We start from the raw sequence: 13,385 nt of genomic DNA, 5'->3' as shown, positions 1-13,385 counted from the left end.
ACTTCAACTATGACTTCTTTTATTTTCCATTCCTTCCAACTTCGAAATACAGTGTTAAGCAGTTTCGCTTACTCGCTATAACACGCCAAATATGCCAAAAATCGTAGAGGAGAAGTGAAAACAAGTCACTATGCGTCCCAGGGAACTTGTAATTATCCTGCACGAAAAAAATATATACACCCTTGTGCAAATTAATAGAAACAAACTCAATAAATTCAGAAAACTAAGAGAAAATGCTATTTTACTTAAATTTATACAAACTCAAAAATTTTTAGAACTTAACATGATCTCCACGACACTTTATTAACATTTGGACACGATTCGGCATGGATTCCACTAATTTTTTACAGTCATTTATAATATTTGTGTCCTTGTACCACACATGAATTAACGCATGAATTAACGTGATTAGCTTCTCCAAAGTTGTACAGTCCATATTTTATAGGCGATTCTTGCATATGGCCCAGAGATTCTCAATTGGGTTGATATCCGGAGAGTTCCCTGGCCATTCCAATGCCTCAATTTGATTCTCAGACATGAATTTCTTGACAATTTTGGACCTATGGCAAAGAGCTAAATCCTGTTGAAAAATCCCTGTTCCATCAGGGTATCGTTTCTTCAACTCTGGAACAACTTTTTTTACCCAGAATAGTAATGTACTGCTCAGAACGCATCATACCGTCAATAGGCTGCAAAGGTCCAACCCCATTGTAACCGAAACAACCCCAAAACATCTTCTTTAAAAAACGCGAAAAAAAAAGTTTGTTTCAATTAATTTGCACAAGGGTGTATATTGGCGAAAGGAAAAATTAAGAATATTTCTGGGTATCATATTACATCGTTGCGTCTCCTTGGTGCAGGTATTTGGTTAGTTCTAATTAAAAGCCTTGGTCACTACTAGTATCATAGGATATCTCCTGGTATCCTATTGAACATTAAATGCGACCGAGGAATACAGACTGCTTTGGCCAGATTTGAAGGGTGGCCATCTTAAGGCCTTACTTTAGAGGGAGGCAGAAAGATCTATAAAAAAATGCTCTGTTCAGCCAGCTTCGCCGGAACATATTCTGGTTTGCCTTTGACTAAGAAAGATCTTACCTCAGATATCCTTTTCGTTGAGGATTTTCTTGCGACCAGCGACCTTCTGGTGCTTATTTGACATATGTCACATTAAGAAGATAAGCAACAACAGAATCCTTGATTGTTCATTTATAATTCTTTTCTGGATTTGAATTCTGCCTTTGAATAGATGAAATAATTATTAACGTGCTTATTAGTCGATGCATAAAGGGGTAGAAAATGTTTATTTTAAATAGGTAGTAAAAAGAGCTTTATGTTTGTGAAATGGATGTATGAATAAATCCGCCCTATAGCGGTTGTGACGTTTGGGTGTGGCATAAGTTGAATTCTTGTCCATAGATGGCGCCACTGTAAAACAAGAGCAATCCCCCCCCCTGCCTTAATGGCCTTGCAATAACAAAAGCTGTTAGTAAAAATAGATTTATGGTCCTTAGGACAATGAATCTATTTTTACAGAATAACTGTCTTAAGGCTTAAACGTTTTTTTTTAAATCATTGTTAAACTTTTTTTTAAAATCATGAGATAACTATCATCTATATAATCATTAGCTATTAAATCATTCGTTATTTTTTTCGTTATCAAGGTATCGCCATATCGCGTTCATATAAGATACATAGAGTGAAAGTCAAACATTAAAAAGTTTTTTTTAAGTTTAAAATCTCCCCAAAAAATATTTCTGAAGAAAAATGTGCTTCAAAACTATTCAAACATTGCAGCCTGTTTTTTTTTTTTTTTTTTTTTTTTTTTTTTTTTTTTTTTTTTTTTNTTTTTTTTTTTTTTTTTTTTTAAGGAAAAAAAAAAACATTAAAGTTAACCTTTTACACTAATGGTCTTAACCTTTTTGCGTTGCTAAAATAGTTTTGGTCTTTATATTCCTTTGACGTTTCTTCTCAAAAATATGTTTTTAAAAGCTTTTAAAGTCATAGAAATCCTTTATGAAAGAGTACAAAAAGTGAAATCAAAGTTGTATGTCGATTCCCGTGGCTTACTCAAGAAACTGATGGATCTCAGACCATATTTTTTTCCCGTTAAATCCACTGAGAAATGTTTCCGTCTGTTAAAAAACCATTTTCTCTGGATTCTGCTCTTTTTGACAGCTTAGGGATACATTCGATACAGAAACGTGTAACGGCTGTACTTAATAAAATTTAAATCACATTTATTTCAGAAAATATTTTATAAATTTCAATTTTTGCAGGTTGTTAATGTTAGGCTATGGTAGTTACCGAATGGTAGTACATATGGAAGGCGCCCAAGCCTACGATGGCTGGACTACATTAGAACAAGTAAAATCTGGCGACAAAGTATGGTGATCTGCATGGAGAAATATTCTGGAGAATACCAAGGCCAACCCAAGACTGTTGTGCCAATGGTGATGATGATGATTAATGGTTCCGGACGAGTATCACGAATATTGTTTTCAATTTTGTTCTATGGTTTGGTAAGTTGTTAAACTTTATAATTCATATTTATTTATGAGATTATTATACTACCAAATCTTAATATGATGTTAAGCTAAGTCATTTAACTGCAGTTCTTTAACCTAACTACTCTATACTGTGGTACAATGTGAACAAATAGATGGTTAACTTTGTGGCACCAGGCATGGTGCGTAGTCGCCAAAGGAATCAACGGGATGACAAACACACGATCGGCAACCTTGTATCTTCCCCAGTATTTAAGAAGCTTCGAACTCTACTCAGTGCACGCACTCATACTTAATTTTACATTTCTGTTTTATCTTGTTATGTTTCAGTTGTTAATAAATGTTTAGTTGATTTATGTCTTAGATGTCCTCAACTTATTATGAGAGGGTTCCTCCCCCCTCAATTGGTGACCCGGACGTGATTTGGACATGATATTAGATTTTGCTTCAAATTTGCACCATAATATCGCTTAATGGGCCACTAATATAGTTTAATGTTGAACCGATTTTTATTAAAAAAATACTGTAAAATCTGCATTTATATATTTATGTTGTACTATGAATCGAGATGTGTTTCACAAAAATTAGTTTTACATAATTGCAACATTAAAAATTATTTCGCAAAGCAAACACTCTCTTTAAATGGCGGATATTCTGTAATTGAAAGAAATGGCACAGTTGCGATGTTATCATGTTTGGAATATCTATGATATATTTTATGTACGTTACACGCTAAAACAGATTACACTAATATCTATACTAAGGGATAAGTAATTTTGTGCCTTTATAATACTTTCAAATTACTGTTACATTAGGCTCACACAACTTGCTTACTACGCGCAAGAATTGGATGAAAATATGGAAAACCTTCTGTACTAACTCTGTGTAAGCAATATTTATTTTACCAGCAAATGTTTCGGAATATTTTAAGATTTTTCATGGTTAAAACTGTTGGCACAATTTAAAATACTAGGAGGCTCCGCCCCCTGCTCGCTGACGCTCGCCAACCCCCGAGAATTGCTACGCAATCCTATGTGGTTCACGCCGTGAACCATGGCTCGCTGCGCTCGCTCGCCAATGAACACAATGTTCTAGCACAAAGACATAGTATATTATCATCAAAGACATAGTATTTTATCATCAAAGACATAGTATTGTACTTATGTAGAAGAATTCTATCAATGTTCTTATTGGCTTTTAAAAAAGTATATTAGCTATTTAGATTGTACATGGTGAAAAAATCAAAACATTAGCTAAATGAGAAACATATTAGCAAAATAAATTATCAAATATTGCAGTTACTCACCTAAATTCAACTAAATGTGTATAATAAATTAGTTAATGCTAGAAATTCTGAAAGTTTTAGAAAAAAATTTTATTATTTAAAAATATAAACTTTAAACCCTAACTTTTCCTTGTGAGATAATAACCCTCAAAAAGTCTTTCATTTTCAAGAACACAAAAATTTGTTTTATCGCCAAATGAAATATTTTTTGGTGATCAGCATTATTGAAATCAATTTCTATATTAATTAACATTTGTGATAAAGTACATAACATTTTAGAACAAAATAAGGATGTTTTACATACAATAAATTAAAATGCATGGCTGTTAGCATTACCCGAGAAATACCACGTGGAGGTCGCCATGCTGCATTTCTAATCGGGGAGTTTTGATTTTGGCAGTTCCCCTTGCCTACTGCCAATAGAAGTTTCAATTAAATTTTTTCCAAAAAACATTTTTTTCTGCAAAGCTCTAAGAAATTAACACTAAGCATTTAGAATTTCTTTGAAAACACAATTATAGATTTGGCATCTTGGAGCAATTACTGAAAGGCTGTCAAATGACTTAACTCTTGACAGGCCAACATAAAGTTGTCCATGACTAAAAACTTGTTTAGTCAATACTAAACTGATTTTCTCAAAAGTCTGATCTTGTGACTTATTTATAGTCATGGAGAAGGCTAGCCTAATTAATTCCTAATTTAGTTTAAATTAAATTAGGGCATGAATCTGAATTGAACAACCTGATAATGCTCACTCTGGTTATTGTTTCCGTTTTTAAAAGCGCTATATGTTGAGCCACCTCATGTGACATTTTTAGCAGCAATCATTGGACGATTTTCTAATGTTGCCATTCGGGGAGTTGTAATGAGGCTTTTTTTTGGTGCCGTGTAAGAGAAATATATATATAGATTGTACTTGAAGCTCTTAGAAATGGGGCTCTTTTTACCCTTGAAAAATTTGCATCCACCAAACGGAGTGTAAGAAGTTACAAGTTTCTTTCTTTTTTATTACCTTTATAATTAAAAAAAGCATTCTATTATGAATATCGCAATCCCATAGATTGACGTTAAAATTTCTGGTATTCAAGATAGAAAAATATTAACTTCTTTGCCGCATCTTGGTCGATCCGAATTTTGCATGGGTAATTTTGTAGCTTTCCGAAACAGTTTCTGCGGAAAGAAATATTGTATACAAAGAGTTAGGATGGAAGTGTTTCTATATTTTTGTCTGATCTCTGTATTTTGCGTAATATTGTATTTCTTTTGTATTTCTTTTAACTGTTTACTTTTAGAAATAACTTAGATTTAAATTATAAAGATAATTTCAATGTCATAATGGTGTTTACAACCGATTCGTCAGTTAACACTGGCAGACATTAGACAATAGCATGAAAATTTTTCATTAAGTTACAATATGTCAAAATGTGAATCAACTGAGTTTCTAACAGTCTTAGCGAAAATTACTCACGAATAGAAATGTTCTAAGCTCAGCAGAGCTTAATCTCTTCCGATTTTTTAAAATTAATATTAAATATCAGAAATTCATCATACAATTATTTGTGTTTTAATGTATTTTCTGCAAACACCCAGGAGAACAATATTTTTGTTCTTGTTTCATGAGATTTATGAACGGATATTAGATATTTTCGCTTCCCAAATTTCAAATCTGCAATCGGTTTCGTGCTACAAGCTACAGTTATTATGCACTTTGATGTAGCCCAAACCAGGATTTTTTTAAAAAATTCCCTGCAGTGAATTTAACATCCTCACTTATCTGCTACGCATGGAATGTCAGGAAGGAGGCGATAATACATTTCAGTTTATGACACAATGCATTAAGATCATATGTTTTTTTTTTGTTCTTTTTTTTTCTTAAGTGTTATTTTTCAAAGAAGCTGATGAATGTATATAAGCATATACGTCCACTCATATAACTTGTAGAGTTAGACAAACATATGCAAAAATAAAAATATTTTTAAAAAATTCTGAAGATTTAGAAAACGAAACAGAAAATATTAAATACAGAAACAAAAAATTTGAAAATTTCAGATTTTAAATCACCACCCCCTAATTACGTAAGATCAAGNTGATGTATATAAGCATATACGTTCACTCATATAACTTGTAGAGTTAGACAAACATATGCAAAAATAAAATTATTTTTAAAAAATTCTGAAGATTTAGAAAACGAAACAGAAAATATTAAATACAGAAACAAAAAATTTGAAAATTTCAGATTTTAAATCACCACCCCCTAATTACGTAAGATCAAGTACTTGTATTAATGCGATAAAAAAATCGTTCCTCAGTGTTATTTGTATTGCCAAATATTTGAACGTTTTCAAATAGGACTGACTCGGTATCGAGGAAAGCGAGCTTGGTTCGGCATAGCAGACCATATAAATTGCATAATTATCTTACGCAGATCATTACCTAGTTAGGTAACGGTGACAGCTTAACATAAAAGTTTTAAATAAATATTATGTGAAATTTTAACTAAATACATGCTTTTCTTCAATGATTACAATAAATAGAAAGAAAACATATTAAAAAGTATAATAATATCATCAATTCTATAAGTTCGTTGATTCAAGTTTTTCTTAGTAATTAACATTTTATTCGTGGCAACCGGCCTGTGTAGGGGTCAGGCAACTGGGTTTGCATGAGAAAGGTTCTGGATTCGAATCCCGGGCAAGGCATAGACGTTACGTCATTGAAATGATTAGTTCAAATATGGGTATGTAAGTTCTTGGATTTAGGCTAAGTAATTTAACTTTTATAAAATTCTAACACTCTTTAGGAAATTCTGGCTTATTATTATATTTGGTCAACCGGGAAGTTCTGTCTGCGAAAGTACACGCCTAATTTTACTGTAAGACAAAAAGTTCTTTTGGAAGATAGGGTTTATAGGGAAGATAGGTATAGGTATAGGGATAGGGAAGATAGGTAGACCTATTAGCTGAATGGTATTATGGTAATGGCTGAAAGGGACACAACATATATGGCACAAAAAACATGTGTATACTTATTATATATATCTGATATATTTGATACCTGATGCACAGTCGGCAAAAAAAAGATATCATCCTGAATAACTTTCGTTCCAATGGTTCCTGAGATCGACCTCAAATATTCAAATTATTTAGCGCTAACTATTAATTGAGTTATGAAATCGGACACGAAAACGTACTTTTTTTGAATAAACATGTATTTGTTTAATATATTTGAATTCGTAACCTTCAAAATATAGGGGGTAGCCGCAATTTGGGAAAAATGGTCCCCATAGTTTCGTCATTAGAGCGATACGCGATACAATTTGGACCCCTTAATGTTAATTTCACGTTTTGCATATTTAGTCATATTTTTAAAGTCAATTAAGCAATTAAAAAACCGATTGCACTCACTTATAAAACCCATTTACTCAAAAATAATTTCTTACAAAAAATATTTTTTAATTATTATTATTTTATTTAATTGTGGATGAAAAAATTTTGAATCATGAGGTATACATTTTTTTATACCATATTAATCTACGTATTTTTCTATTGCAAAATCTAAAGTTTCAACAGTTTTTATTTGGCAGAAGCTGAGAAAAATTAAAATTAATTAAAGTAATTGGGTGACAAGAAGAAATGAATAAATATTTAAATGGGACGATTAATCTTTAAATGTGGTTAACTTACGAGGAACTTGACTTACGCACGCGTAGAGTAAAATTTCATTCATATTTGTTTCGCTAATAATCGATTGCTAATCCTTTTTTTAAATTATAAAATACGATGTTTCTTTTTTAGTCTTCTAAAAATTTATTCGTAATTTAATAAAGACATATGAATAAAACATTTTATTGAATAAGAGCATTATATTAACGAATGTTGAGTTTTATAACAGCATGCTTTTTGATAGAATGTAATTATACATCCGTTTTTTTTATTTGTTAACTTGTTCTTTCAATAATTGATAAAATTTCAATAACATATTAACGAATGTATAGATTTGGAATAATATGTTTACAAATTTCTTACATTATATATTTTATAATTAGTAATACGATTACGTAGTCATTATTTTTACGCATCTAAAATTTCTCAGTATTTTATATATCGTCTTAATCTTAAAATAAATTTGTTAATTACCTGTATGCTCCTGTTTCGCAGAATTATTTTACAAACTATTTAATTAAATTTTAACATTTCTCAAAATCTTATTCTTTACGCTACCACGTATATTATTTTCCCATTAATATACTAATCAAATGTTTTAGTACATTAATTTATGTTTTCCTTTAAAAGTAAAATTTCTTTTTAAATAATTGTTATATTTTTACTGAAAGAAAACTTAGAAATATTGCCAGTTAGCTGAGAATTAAATCTTGTTAAGAAATTAAAAATATTCTGCTGATCAAAATTAATCGATGCAGAACAGCTGACTATTTACTAAGCATACTAATGTTTGCAAAAAATGAACATTAAATATTGATTGTCTTTCTTAGTGTTCTTTATTTATTTGAGTAATGAAAAATAAATGCGTCTGTGTCACAGCAGAAAAAATTCAACAGTTTGCTTTGTTTTTTAAATGAACAAAAAACTATTGACATGCAATTTTATTATTCTTGCCCGCTAACTTTAAGAAAGTTACCCTTTTCTTTTAAAATGCTGAAAATATTTGTTTAAAAAGTTTTTAATATTATTTCTCAACTTTTGCCCAATTCAGAAAAATATTTCTATACCAGGAAAATGCTCGATATGCCTTGTTTTATAAAAAAGCTACTAAAATAAAAAATTGTAAAATTATTCCAAAACAGTGCTATTTTTGGAATCATCATCTCAAAAAATTGTTCTTTTTCTAACTTTAAAATTTCTTTAATGCTAAAATAAGATATATTAAGTGATTTTTGGATAACAAATTTTTTTATAGATGTAATTAATATGTTTAGCAAATAGTTTTAATATACATTTTTTTGGAAATAATAAATGCAAATTGTTCTTTAATTTCGCCGTAAAAAAACACGAATGTTAATGCTTCTTTTATGCTCAATTGAAACGTGATGATTTATTTAATCCCAAAAATTGAAATCTGTTTGTACGTAATATTCAATTGCTTGAAACAGTTTGAAACATTTTAAAATTCTTAGAAATTAAACTTATTCTTTTATTTTTTTAAAACCGGCAGTAAAAATGAGGAAAAATAGTGAAAAGCCCTATTTACCATCATAATACATACTATTCAAATATTTAATCATATAACTTGAGTTATTTAAGAAAAAATAAATAAAATAAAATAAAGGAAAAATATAAATTCTATTGAAATATGTTCTTAAGTATACATTAAAACATATATAGAAGAGATTTTGGATCGATGAATAACAAATATATTTTCCAAAAATTTCGAATAGGGTGGAGAAGTTAACTTGTTTGAAATAATTGACTTGTATCTATTTAACTTTAATTCCAGGGGTGAGGGTTCATTATATTGTTTCATTTGACTTTTGAAATTTCACTTGTAGACGGAATTGTTTAACATCCTAAAAAAATGTTTTTTAGAGACGCAGTCAAAAAATAAACAAATAAAAATAAAATTAAATCAAATATAAAATTAAAATAAATGAATAAGAAAATGTAATGTTGAATTTTTTAGGAAATTTGATGATTTATATATTATCATGTTTTTTTTTAAATCTTAGATCCATAACCATTATCTTACGTAAAACTAATTTTAATATCATACTAACTATTATAATTTTATATGCTGTGTCATTAAATGAATAATCCAATGAAACTAAAGCGGGAAGATAAAAATTTCATTATCTTCAAAAAATATGAAAATGTAAATAAAAGTCGACATGCTTTGAGCACTCAAAAATTCACGTTGCGAGTCAATAACGCCTAGAGAGCCCTGAGAATGGCAACGTTTGAAATTAATGTTTAGCTCTCTCAGAAGACTAAAGGACTCATTTAGACTAAAGGAACAAGGTAGCGAAGTCCTTTTTCAAGAATACGATAAATCTATTGCTACACATCTTGGGGATAAATTTAATCTCGATATTGCCAAAATTCGAATCACTCCTGCCACATCAGCTCATCTTGATACCCAGGAATCTTATTTTGTTCATAGGGATGCCGACTCTTTTGTCAACGATTTCAGTTCTCTCCGTGTTCTCCGATATTAGTTCTCACACCATCTCTCTGTGGAACGTGGAAATGCATTTTGCCCTGATTTGTCTTTCTCGTCTATTGCGGTTTTTCTAGTTTTTTTTTTTCCACTTTTATTTATGTTTTCTCTATGTTACTTTACATGTGCGTCTTACATCACTTTTTTTCATGAGTGATTATTTTCTTCGTATTTTTTGAAGCCAATGAAATTTTTACCGTCAAGTATAATGAACCTTTCTTGATCATTATTTTGTGATCAGAATCTTGTGCTAAATGAAAAAAAACATCTCTAAATTATTATTTTAACAGAGTTCATGCACTCAAAACCGTGGCACCTATATTGAAACAAAGAAGTTATTCTTAATTTTAAAATTAAAGTTTCAAAACTTAAGATTTTGTTACCAGATATTTGAAGTTACATACTGAAATTGTATATATTATACTGTGGGGAATATAACCGTAATAAAACACATTTAACTTCTTAGTTTTGCTGCCACTATTACAGTTTCTTGCGAACTCTGTTTAAAAGGAGACTATCGTACCAGATATATGTATATATGTATGATGGTAAGAATTTCAAAATAAGTTAGTAATAAAATTAATAAAGCAAAGAATTTTTTTCTAATTTCCAATGCCAGGCCAATTTAAAAGAACAAAAAGGATAAAATAACAAGAAAAACAAGGCAAAAAGAGATAAATAGAATAGAATGCATAGTGACGTGCTTAGCCCATACGGGCCCTAGCCTCCCAGTAGCGTCCACACACAGTAGTGGAGATGAGCGCAGGACAGACGGAAATATGGAGCAGGTGCATGTCCTCCCCAAGCCGACAAAGCTTGCAAGTAAGAGTTTTGCAGAGCTCAGCCAACGCCTCCTATAACTGAATGCCTCCACACGGTTTTTTTATAGGTAGTCCGATCAGACCACTGTGAAGGATATCTTCTTTCCGAACGAGTCACTTAATACAGAATCTAGTTAAAATAAGAAAGTGGTAGCAAATTTATAACTAAAATTTTTTTTTATTTATGAATATTATTGGTTTGCCTTATTCACTTGTCAACCACTACAGATTCAATTCTCAAATTTATAAGATGAATTTCTCTCAATTACTCTTTTAAAATGTTTAGGTTTCATGCGCACAACTGGTTCATTTTTTAAATAGTCTGCGTGGACTACTTATAAAAGACCGTGTGGAGGCTTTTTGATGTAGGAGGTGATGGCTCAGCCCTCTTGGAGTGGGACAGTCCACCCGCATTCCACTGTAGCACACGCAACAATGAGTTACTATTCAGCGAGGGGACCATGCCAGAGTTGTAGATCATTTAGCCGACAGAGCGTTGCCCAGGGAACACCACGTGGAGGTAGATCTACGTTGCACCCCGCAAGGAAAATTATAGTAACAATTTTTGGTGATCGTAACTGTTGAACATGTTGAACGACGTTTTATGGTGAATCGTTAATGGAAATCCGTTTCAGAATGTATAAAAACATCAGGATGCTGTTTGCAAATTATCTTTATCTAAAGAAAGCCACGTAACTCACATATTTGGTATGAAACGATCTTATAAAAAATGAATCAAACATACATTTTTCAATCTTTTTAAAATGCCATGTGACATTAACTAATTTCTTCATTTGTAAAAAAAAGAAACATCGCCGTAACGAAATGAAAGAAATGTCGAAACCTTGTGAATGTGCATTATAATTTTTACTTGATGTTTTGCAATTTTTACAGGATCTTTATCGAGATTTACCCTACAACCCTGTATATAATTAAAATAATGCAAATTTGGCTTCAGTATAAAATCTTCATATTTAAAGAAGTTACCACTTCAATGCAAATAATACCTTATAAAAATTTCATATGTTCAAATTTTAAAATCTTAGAAAATTATAAATAATTTATAAATCGATTCAAATTTTATTTTTAAAGGATATGAAAACGAAAACAATCTTTGCTTTTGGGCTATAATAACATAAAATTCAAAAATAGCTTCAGTTTTTATTTCATTCTCTCAGCTTGATTGCTTAGCAACGAACTATTTCTCTCTTGTCATTTACGCAGCTAAAGTATGGTTATATTAAATTTCTAATTCTGCTATGGTGATAATTCTTGGCATCTTTTTGGAACGACGCCAAATATATAAAAGTTCATAGAGCCTTAAATTTTGATCCAATTTTTTCGAAATTTTATCTATCCCTCCCCCCTATTTCGAGGGTCAGGAATCCAATTATGTAAAAAAATATACATGCTTATTCCGACAAAGTACGTTTTTATGTTTGATTTCGTACCTTAATTAATAGTTAGCACTAATTAGTTAACATATTTGAGGTCAACCCCAGGAACCATTAAGACTAACACTTGGTTCGTGAAAATCCGATCATTAAAATGAAAAGTTATTCAGGGTGATATCTTTTTTTTTTTGCCGACTGTACACATTTATGTGCAAATGCCTACCAATTTTTTCTTAAAGATACCCTTTGTTTCCTTGTGTAATAAGGTGTGTTCTTTCGCGTGCAGAGTTTTCGGGTAGACCTAATATTTACAAAAAAAACTGAAATTATTACTTACATTTCCTTACTCATTGATAAATTAAAAATAAACTTTTACAATATCTACCAATTAAAAAATACGTATATATTCATTATATATTTAATTACCTTACAATAGCTTTTTCTGTTAATTTCTCGTTTCTTATATCATTGAAGTGTTTGTTTGCATTGTATGCAAGTGAATGCGAAAAGTAAAAAGCAAGATTTTTAATTTTTTTATATTATTATCGAAAATGGATTGAAGAAATTGATGCAATATAGAACTCAAAAATAGTTTTATTTATACAGGGTGTCCCAGTTAAGCGTTTCAGAACTTCTAAGGGGGGTAGGGGGCATCCTGACGACTCGAAACATATAGCAATGTGGGGTCGGAAAAGCTTTCCTAAAGCGATGACGTACACAGACGCACCATAAAGAAATGAGACCGTAAGTGAAAAATCGCTATAATAATGCATTGAAAAAATTATATGGTACATGGGCCAAAGTAAGTGTTCGAAGTTTCTGCCTCCGGCTACAATGTACACTTCACATCTCCGGCGCATGGACATTTGAACATTCTGCAATACTCCAGGCTTATCTCGCAGGCAGCTACTGCGATTCTTGCAACCAGCATTATCAACAGGAGTGTTATAAACCAGTGTTTTCATTTGACACCAGAAGTCAAAACATGATAGGTCGGGTGACCGAGGAGGCCATATAATTTTCTCAATGTATTATTATAGTGATTTTTCACTTACGGTCTCCTTTCTTTATGGTGCTTCTGTGTACGTCACCGCTTCAGGAAAGCATTTCCGACCCCACATTGCTATATGATTTCGAGTCGTCAGGATATCCCCTACCCCTCTTAGAAGTTCTGAAACGCTTAACTGGGACACCCTGTATACTACAG

At 31.1% G+C, this 13,385-nt stretch overlaps 1 long non-coding RNA gene across 1 annotated transcript in view; it reads left to right on the top strand.

Annotated features, from left to right (window-relative positions):
- Positions 1-13,385, top strand: part of LOC139426361 (uncharacterized) — a 38,964-nt gene that overhangs the window by 11,510 nt on the left and 14,069 nt on the right. The window contains exon 2 of the long non-coding RNA XR_011637616.1: positions 2,280-2,522. This is a non-coding gene — a long non-coding RNA (uncharacterized lncRNA). The remainder of the gene's footprint in view (positions 1-2,279; positions 2,523-13,385) is intronic.

The sequence above is a fragment of the Parasteatoda tepidariorum genome, chromosome 9 (genome assembly GCF_043381705.1).
Source record: "Parasteatoda tepidariorum isolate YZ-2023 chromosome 9, CAS_Ptep_4.0, whole genome shotgun sequence".
NCBI classification, from domain to species: domain Eukaryota; kingdom Metazoa; phylum Arthropoda; class Arachnida; order Araneae; family Theridiidae; genus Parasteatoda; species Parasteatoda tepidariorum.
The sequence above is the reverse complement of the archived record's forward strand: the minus strand, read 5'-3'. Positions and strand labels throughout refer to the sequence as shown.